Genomic DNA, 10,740 nt, shown 5'->3' with positions numbered 1-10,740 from the left:
CAGTGAGGTGCCCCTCCCTGGAGCACAGGGCCCCACGCAGTGACAGGTGCAGGATGAGGTGGGTGGGTATGGAGCCAGCTTAAAGAGACCTGGACTGCCAGGCTTAGACGCTTTATCTTTATTTTGAAGGCAATCTGTGGGTAAAGAACAAAATAAAAGCCTTGTCCCTTTGTTCCCTTAGCCATCTTTCTTATGCTTTCTTTGTTACCAGATAGGGCCTTTCTCATACTACCCTGGAATACTGAAATTTCAGACTAAACCAGTCAGGTGGCTGGGAGTGCAAGAAATCCTTGGCAAGACCCTTCTCACTGGAAAGCCTCCTGACAGCAGAGTACACAGTGTCACACCTTAGAATGTCCACCATGAAATGTAATGGTGCTCAGCGTAGCAGATGATTGCAAGGCCAGTGTGAAGGCAATCTACCCACAACATTTATAACTCTGCGGGTTGTCAGCTTCATGAGCTATGCAGCTGAGTAGGAAGCCATCTCCTGACTTTCCCTCAAGATCCGTTCTCTATGATGCCCTTCCCACTTCAAAGAGCTTTCTTTAGCCAAGGTCTTTCTTTGATACTCTATTCCCCCTAGAAATCAGTGCTTTTGAAAGTCATGGCCAGAATGTTATAAACAACAGAAGGGTTTTATAAATGTTAATACTTTGATTTCGCAAATTTTCTGTCACTTGGAATGATTCTTAATACAAAAAAATTTACATTATAAAAATAAATTCATAGCTCAGTATAGAACTACATTATCTGCAAACTCTACTTACACACATCAAATCATAAAGGGTAGCAGGAAATTGTTATGAAATTTTGAATCACAAGTACCAGGATCAAATAAAGTATACAACACTCAAACGTCCAGTTTCATGAACAAACCATCACTTCCATGTAACCACAACCCAGATCATGCAATACAACATGAAATCATACAGCATGCACTCTTTCGTATCTGGCTTCTTAACACTGAGTTTAGATGAATTTGAAAAACAAGTTAGATAACTTATACCAAGAAATATCAAGACTTATAACATTATTAATTAAAATCATGTAATTGGCACACAAGTGGAAAACAGCAATAAAACAGATCATATGTATGTGTACAATCACCTGATTTATGACAGTCTATATTGACTATATTGCCATGTGTAATATTTTCCCTTATTGTTCACAGCTGTTTATTATTCCATTGTTGGAATATATTATAATTTATCATTCATTTTACTGCCAATGGATGTTTCAGTTGTTTCCAGTTTTCCTATGTTGTGAAGAATTTTGTATGATCATTGTTGTAGATGTGTTTTGATACACATATGTACATATTTCTCCTTCCGGTAAATATGCCCAGGAATGGAATTGCTAGGTCATAAGGCATGCATACATTTAGACTTAGTACTTCTTGCCAGTTTTCCACATTTGTACCAATTTACACACTCATGAACAATCTCTGATAGTTCCAGTGGCTCCATATACTTGCCAATGTTTGGTATTGTCTTTTATTTTTTTTCACAAAGCCATTCAGTTGTCTTGTAGTAAAACTGCATTGAGTATTTATTTATTTATTTATTTATTTATTTATTTATTTATTTATTTATGTGAGACAGGATCTCACTCTCTCACCCAGACTGTAGTGCAGTGGCATGATCTCAGCTCACTGCACCCTCAACTTCCCAGGCTCAAGCAATCCTCCCGCTTCAGCCTTCTGAGTAGCTGGGACTACAGGGGCATGCCACCACACCAGGCTAATTTTTGTATTTTTAGTAGAGACAGGGTTTCACCATGTTGCCTAGGCTGAGCATTGAAAGTTTAGTATGAATTTTCCTAGTGACCTAGGATAGTCAGCATCATTTCAGAAGATTATTGGCCATTTCAGAGAGCGCCTATTAAATCATTTTCCATGTTTAATGTTGTAATTGTCTGGATTTTTAGTGATTTGTAGGAATTATAAATAATTAATGAGCAATTATTATATAATAAATTATATATGAATACAAATCCTTTGCCAGCTATGTATTGCAAGTTTCTTCCTCTCTGTAGTTTGCCTTATCACCCTCTTAATGATGTTGTCATAGTTCATTTTGTGCTCCTATAACCAAATATCACAGACTGGTACGGTTCTGGAGGCTGGGAAGTCCAAGACAGAGGAGCCACATTTGATGAGGACCTTCTGCTGCATCATCCCATGGCAGAAGGTGAAAGGCACAAGAGTAAACGAGAGACAGCAAGAAGAAGGGGGCTGAATTCATCCTTTAATTAGGAACCCACTCCCACGATAGTAGCATTAATCCATTTGTGAGGGCAGAGCCCTCATGGCCTAATCACCTCTTAATGGTCCCACCTCTCACCACTGTTGCATTGGGGATTAGTTTCCAACACATGAACTTTGGGGGACACAGTCAAACCATCGCTGATGTATTTGAATGAATAAGAATGTTTTAAAGTTTAATGAAGTCCAGTTTATCTTTTTCATTATAGTTAATGTTTTATGCATCTTGTTTAGAAAATCTTTGCCTACCACAAGCTAAAACAGATATTCTCTCTTACATTAACCTTCTAAAAGCTTCATAATCTTCCCTTTCTAATTTAGATCCAAGAACTTGCATCTGTTAATGTATTTGTGTATGTATGTGGTAGTGGAGTTTGACATCCTTCTAAATAAAAATATGAATATTCAATGGATTCAATACAATTTAATGAAAAGACTGTCTTTTAATCAATGCATGGAATGTCACCTTGTCATAAATCAGGGGATTGTACACATGCATATGATCTGTTCTGTTCTATTGCTATTTGTCCATTTGTGTGCCAATAATAGATAATTTTAATTAATAATTTTATAAGTCTTGATATTTCTTGGTATAAGTTATTTAACTTGTTTTTCAAATTCATCAAGACTATCTTGCTATTTTGGGTGCTTTGTATTTCCCTATAAATTTTAGAATAATATCAACACACACACACACACATTCCCTGATGGTATTTTGTGATTGAATTAAATATAAAAATCAATTTGAAGAGAACTGACATCTTTATAATACCTGCACTGAGTCTTCCAATCCATGAACATGATATATCGCTTCATTTATTTGGGTCTTCGTTAATTTCTCCCAGAAATGTTTTCTAGATCTCTTTGATGAAGTCTTACCTACTATAATGGATTTTATGTGCCTATTTGGTTATGGGGCCAGGTTATGTGGTCAAACACCAATCTGGATATTGCTGTCAAGGTATTTTTAAGAAGTGGTTAACATTTAAATCAGTAGACTTAGGGTAAAGCAGATTGCCCTCCAGAATGTGAGTGGGCCTTGTCCAACTAGTGAAGACCTCAAGAATAAAGACTGAGGTTTTGGCCAGGCTCAGTGGCTCACGCCTGTAATCCCAGCATTTTGGGAGGCCGAAGTGGGTGGATCAGCTGAGGTCAGGAGTTCGAGACTAGCCTGGCCAACATGGTGAAACCCCATCTTTACTAAAAATACAAAATTAGCCGAGTGTGGTGGCACATGCCTGTAATCCCAGCTACTTGGGAGGCTGAAGCAGGAGAATCATTTGAACCCAGGAGGCAGAGGTTGCAGTGAGCCGAGATTGCACCATTGCACACCAATCTGGGTGACAAGAGCAAAACTCCGTCTGAAAAAAGAAAAAAAAAAAGACTGAGGTTTTTTGAAGAATAAAGAATCTGGCCTCAAGATGGCAACACAGAGACCCTACCACAATTTCCAGCTTACTTGCCTTGTCCTGTAGATTTCAGACTCAATACTGAACTCTTACCTGAATTTCCCGCCTTCCAGCTTGCCTTACCGATTTCAAACTTGCCAGCTCCCTTTTCCCTTAAAAGAAATAACTCTCGAAAATCGAGGTTCCAAGATGGCCGAATAGGAACAGCTCCAATCTACAGCTCCCAGCGTGAGCGACTCAGAAGACGGGTGATTTCTGCATTTCCAACTGAGCTTTGAAGAAAGTAGTGCTTCTTCCAGCACGGAGTTTGAGATCTGAGAACAGACAGACTGCCTCCTCAAGTGGGTCCCTGACCCCCGAGTAGCCTAACTGGGAGGCACCCCCTAGTAGGGGCTGACTGACACCTCATACAGCTGGGCACCCCTCTGATATGAAGCTTCCAGAGGAATGATCAGGCAGCAACATTTGCCATTCTGCAATATCTGTGGTTCTGCAGCCTCCACTGGTGATACCCAGGCAAACAGGGTCTGGAGTGGACCTCCAGCAAACTCCAACAGACCTGGAGTTGAGGGTCCTGACTATTAGAAGGAAAACTAACAAGCAGAAAGGACATACACACCAAAACCCCATCTGTACGTCACCATCATCAAAGACCAAAGGTAGATAAAAACCACAAAGATGGGGAGAAACCAGAGCAGAAAAGCTGAAAATTCTAAAAATCAGAGTGCCTCTTGTCCTCCAAAGGAATGCAGCTCCTCGCCAGCAATGGAACAAAGCTGGATGGAGAATGACTATGACGAGTTGAGAGGAGAAGGCTTCAGACGATCGGTAATAACAAACTTCTCGGAGCTAAAGGAGGATGTTTGAACCCATCGCAGAGAAGCTAAAAACCTTGAAAAAAGATTAGATGAATGGCTAACTGGAGTAAACAGCATAGAGAAGACCTTAAATGACCTGATGGAGCTGAAAACCATGGCACGAGAACTATACAATGCATGCACAAGCTTCAGTAGCCAATTTGATCAACTGGAAGAATAGGTATCAGTGACTGAAGATCAAATGAATGAAATGAAGTGAGAAGAGAAGTTTAGAGAAAAAAGATTAAAAAGAAACAAACAAAGCCTCCAAGAAATATGGGACTATGTGAAAAGACCAAATCTATGTCTCATTGGTGTACCTGAAAGTGACGGGGAGAATGGAACCAAGTTGGAAAACACTCTTCAGGATATCTTCCAGGAGAACTTCCCCAACCTAGCAAGGCAAGCCAACATTAAAATTCAGGAAATACAGAGAACACCAAAAAGATACTCCTCGAGAAGAGCAACTCCAAGACACATAATTGTCAGATTCACCAAAGTCAAAATGAAGGAAAAAATGTTCAGGGCAGCCAGAGAGAAAGGTCAGGTTACCCACAAAGGGAAGCCCATCAGACTAACAGCTGATCTCTCAGCAGAAACTCTACAAGCCAGAAGAGAGTGGGGGCCAATATTCAACATTCTTAAAGGACAGAATTTTCAACCCAGAATTTCATATCCAGCCAAACTAAGCTTCATAAGTGAAGGAGAAATAAAATCCTTTACAGACAAGCAAATGCTGAGAGATTTTGTCACCACCAGGCTTGCCTTACAAGAGCTCCTGAAGGAAGCACCAAACATGGAAAAGAACAACTGGTACCAGCCACTGCAAAAACATGCCAAAATGTAAAGACCATCAGGCTAGGAAGAAACTGCATCAACTAACAAGCAAAATAACCAGCTAACATCATAATGACAGGATCAAATTCACACATAACAATATTAACCTTAACTGTAAATGGGCTAAATGTGCCAATTAAAAGACACAGACTGGCAAACTGGATAAAGAGTCAAGATCCATCAGTGTGCTGTATTCAGGAGACCCATCTCACGTGCAGAGACACATATAGGCTCAAAATAAAGGGATGGAGGAAGATCTACCAAGCAAATGGAAAACAAAAAAAAAGCAGGGGTTGCAATCCTAGTCTCTGATAAAACAGACTTTAAACCAACAAAGATCGCAAGAGACAAAGAAGGCCATTACATAATGGTAAAGGGATCAATTCAACAAGAAGAGCTAACTATCCTAAATATATATGCACTCAATACGGGAGCACTGAGATTCATAAAGCAAGTCGTTAGAGACTTATAAAGAGACTTAGACTCCCACACAATAATAATGGGAGACTTTAACACCCCACTGTCAACATTAGACAGATCCACGAGACAGAAAGTTAAGAAGGATATCCAGGAATTGAACTCAGCTCTGCACCAAACAGACCTAACAGACATCTACAGAACTCTACACCACAAATCAACAGAATATACATCCTTCTCAGCACATCGCACTTATTCCAAAATTGACCACATAGTTGGAAGTAAAGCACTCCCCAGCAAATGTAAAAGAACAGAAATTATAACGAACTGTCTCTCAGACCACAGTGCAATCAAACTAGAACTCAGGATTAAGAAACTCACTCAAAACCGCTCAACTACATGGAAACTGAACAACCTGCTCTTGAATGACTACTGGGTACATAATGAAATGAAGGCAGAAATAAAGATGTTCTTTGAAACTGATGAGAACAAAGACACAACATACCAGAATCTCTGGGAAACATTTAAAGCAGTGTGTAGAGGGAAATTTATAGCACTAAATGCCCACAAGAGAAAGCAGGAAAGATCTAAAATTGATACCCTAACATCACAATTAAAAGAACTAGAGAAGCAAGAGCAAACACATTCAAAAGCTAGCAGAAGGCAAGAAATAACTAAGATCAGAGCAGAACTGAAGGAGATAGAGACACAAAAAACCCTTCAAAAAATCAATGAATCCAGGATGTGGTTTTTTGAAAAGATCAACAAAATTGATAGACCACTAGCAAGACTAATAAAGAAGAAAACAGAGAAGAATCAAATAGACACAATAAAAAATGATAAAGGGGATATCACCACCTATCCCACAGAAATGCAAACTACCTCAGAGAATACTATAAACACTTCTATGCAAATAAACTAGAAAATCTAGAAGAAATGGATAAATTCCTGGACACATACATCCTCCCAAGACTAAACTAGGAAGAGGTTGAATCCCTGAATAGACCAATAACAGGCTCTGAAATCGAGGCAATAATTAAGAGGCTACCAACCAAAAAAAGTCCAGGACCAGATGGATTCACAGCCGAATTCCACCAGAGGTACAAAGAGGAGCTGGTACCATTCCTTCTGAAACTATTCCAATCAATAGAAAAAGAGGGAATCCTCCCTAACTCATTTTATGAGGCCAGCATCATCCTGATACCGAAGCCTGGCAGAGACACATACAAAAAAGAGAATTTTAGACCAATATCCCTGATGAATATCGATGCAAAAATCCTCAATAAAATACTGGCAAACCAAATCCAGCAGCACATCAAAAAGCTTATCCACCATGATCAAGTGGGCTTCATCCCTGGGATGCAAGGATGGTTCAACATATGCAAATCAATAAATGTAATCCAACATATAAACAGAACCAAAGACAAAAACCACATGATTATCTCAATAGATGCAGAAAAGGCCTTTGACAAAATTCAACAACGCTTCATGCTAAAAACTCTCAATAAATTAGGTATTGATGGGACATATCTCAAAATAATAAGAGCTATTTATGACAAGCCCACAGCCAATATCATACTGAATGGGCAAAAACTGGAAGCATTCCCTTTGAAAACTGGCACAAGACAGGGATGCCCTCTCTCACCACTCCTATTCAATATAGTATTGGAAGTTCTGGCCAGGGCAATCAGGCAGGAGAAAGAAATAAAGGGTATTCAATTAGGAAAACAGGAAGTCAAATTGTCCCTGTTTGCAGATGACATGATTGTATATTTAGAAAACCCCATCATCTCAGCCCAAAATCTCCTTAAGCTGATAAGCAACTTCAGCAAAGTCTCAGGATACAAAATCAATGTACAAAAATCACAAGCATTCCTATACACCAATAACAGACAAACAGAGAGCCAAATCATGAGTGAACTCCCATTCACAATTGCTACAAACAGAATAAAATACCTAGGAATCCAACTTACAAGGGATGTGAATAACCTCTTCAAAGAGAATTACAAACCACTGCTGAACCAAATAAAAGAGGACACGAACAAATGGAAGAGCATTCCATGCTCATGGATAGGAAGAACCAATATTGTGAAAATGGCCATACTACCCAAGGTAATTTATAGATTCAATGCCATCCCCATCAAGCTACCAATGACTTTCTTTACAGAATTGGAAAAAACTACTTTAAAGTTCATATGGAACCAAAAAAGAGCCCGCATTGCCAAGTCAATCCTAAGCTAAAAGAACAAAGCTGGAGGCATCACGCTACCTGACTTCAACCTATACTACAAGCCTACAGTAACCAAAACAGCATGGTACTGGTACCAAAACAGAGATATAGACCAATGGAACAAAACAGAGCCCTCAGAAATAATACCACACATCTACAACCATCTGATCTTTGACAAACCTGACAAAAACAAGAAATGGGGAAAGGATTCCCTATTTAATAAATGGTGCTGGGAAAACTGGCTAGCCCATATGCAGAAAGCTGAAACTGGATCCCTTCCTTACACCTTATACAAAAATTAATTCAAGATGGATTAAAGACTTAAATGTTAGACCTAAAACCATAAAAACCCTAGAAGAAAACCTTGGCAATACCATTCAGGACATAGGCATGGGCAAGGACTTCATGTCTAAAACACCAAAAGCAATGGCAACAAAAGCCAAAATTGACAAATGGGATCTAATTAAACTAAAGAGCTTCTGCACAGCAAAAGAAACTACCATCAGAGTGAACAGGCAACCTACAGAATGGGAGAAAATTTTTGCAATGTACCCATCTGACAAAGGGCTAATATCCAGAATCTACAAAGAACTTAAACTAATTTACAAGAAAAAAATCAAACAACCCCATCAACAAGTGGGCGAAGGATATGAACAGACACTTCTCAAAAGAAGACATTTATGCAGCCAACAGACACATGAAAAAATGCTCATCATCACTGGCCATCAGAGAAATGCAAATCAAAACCACAATGAGATACCATCTCACACCAGTTAGAATGGCAATCATTAAAAAGTCAGGAAACCACAGGTGCTGGAGAGGATGTGGAGAAATAGGAACACTTTTACACTGTTGGTGGGACTGTAAACTAGTTCAACCATTGTGGAAGACAGTGTGGCAATTCCTCAAGGATCTAGAACTAGAAATACCACTTGACCCAGCCATCCCATTACTGGGTATATACCCAAAGGATTATAAATCATGCTGCTATAAAGACACATGCACACATATGTTTATTGTGGCACTATTCACAATAGCAAAGACTTGGAACCAACCCAAATGTCCATCAGTGATAGACTGGATTAAGACAATGTGGCACATATACACCATGGAATACTATGCAGCCATAAAAAATGATGAGTTCATGTCCTTTGTAGGGACATGGATGAAGCTGGAAACCATCATTCTGAGCAAACTATCGCAAGGACAGAAACCCAAACACCACATGTTCTCACTCATAGGTGGGAATTGAACAATAAGAACACTTGGACACAGGATGGGGAACATCACACACCGGGGCTTGTCATAGGGTGGGGGGAGAGGGGAGGGATAGCATTAGGAGATATACCTAATGTAAATGACGAGTTAATGGGTGCAGCACAGCAACATGGCACATGTATACATATGTAACAAACCTGCACGTTGTGCACATGTACCCTAGAACTTAGTATAATAAAAAATAAAATACACTCAAATAAAAAAAAAACTCTCTCCCTCCAGATATACATTAGATTATATTACATAATCTAATATCTCCTAATAATTTTGTTGCTCTGAAGAACTCTAATATACTCATTTTTATTAAATTTATTCCTAGGTATTTGATTTTTGAGTCTATTGTATTTTTATAAATTGTATTATCTAATTGTTGTTATATAGAAATGCACATAATTTTTATATTGACTGTTTTCAATGATGTTGCTAAAATCATATTTTTAAGTGTGTTTGTAATTATTTTGGATTTTCTATGTACACAATCATGTTTTCTGTGAAAAACCAAATTGTTTCTTTCTTCCTAAATCTTAAGACCCTTTAATAGTTTAATCTTGCCCTGCTGGGGTGGAAAATATATTCCGTATCATGAATAACAGTGGCGGTAGCTGACACTTCGTATTATCTGATCTCAGGAAGTATAGCTTCTTCAGTAAGTAAAATCAGAATAAAATTACCACTAAGTATGCAGTTTGCAGTTGTTTTTTTCCCCTAGATACTCATGAAAAGATAACAGTTATATTCTTATCTTCCTGGTTGACTAAGAATTTTTATAAAGACATTTTCTTCGTCTTTCGAGAAAATCCCATGCTTGTTTCCTTACATCATTTGTTGCACTGAATGATTTTCATATGGTACATCAAACTTGCATTTCTGAAATAAATTTAATTTGGATGGTACGTATTATCTATTTCATATATTACTGATTTGATTTTGCTTGGGAGTTCAGGGAGGATATTGGCCTATAATTCGCTTTTTTTTTTTTTTTTTTTTTACAATTCTCAGTTACTTTATTGTAATTTACTTTTTTTTTTTTTTTTTGTAATGTCCTTGTTAGGTTTTGTATCAGGGTTGTGGTAGCCTTACAAACTGACAATCATCTTGAATAACTTTTTTGTTAGTTTTTTAGAGAGACAAAGTCTCACTCTGTTACCCAGGCTGGAGTGCAGTGGCGTGATCATAACTCACGGTAACTTCGAACCTCTGGGCTCAAGCAATCCTCCTGCTTCAGCCTCCCAAAGTGCTGGGATTATAGGCATGAGCCACCATGCCCAGCCCTGAAGAACTTTTTGATATTGCTACTAGTGGTATTAGTTTTTCCTTAAATATTTGGAAGGATTAACCAATGAAGTCAGCAGGACTTGGAGTTGTCTTTGTGAGAAGGCTTTTAATAATACATTTAAGTCTTATAATAGACATAACCCTTTTCAAATTTTCTATTTCTTCTTGAGT

Source organism: Gorilla gorilla, chromosome 3, assembly GCF_029281585.2.
Source record: "Gorilla gorilla gorilla isolate KB3781 chromosome 3, NHGRI_mGorGor1-v2.1_pri, whole genome shotgun sequence".
NCBI classification, from domain to species: Eukaryota; Metazoa; Chordata; class Mammalia; order Primates; family Hominidae; genus Gorilla; species Gorilla gorilla.
Note: the sequence above shows the minus strand (reverse complement) of the source record.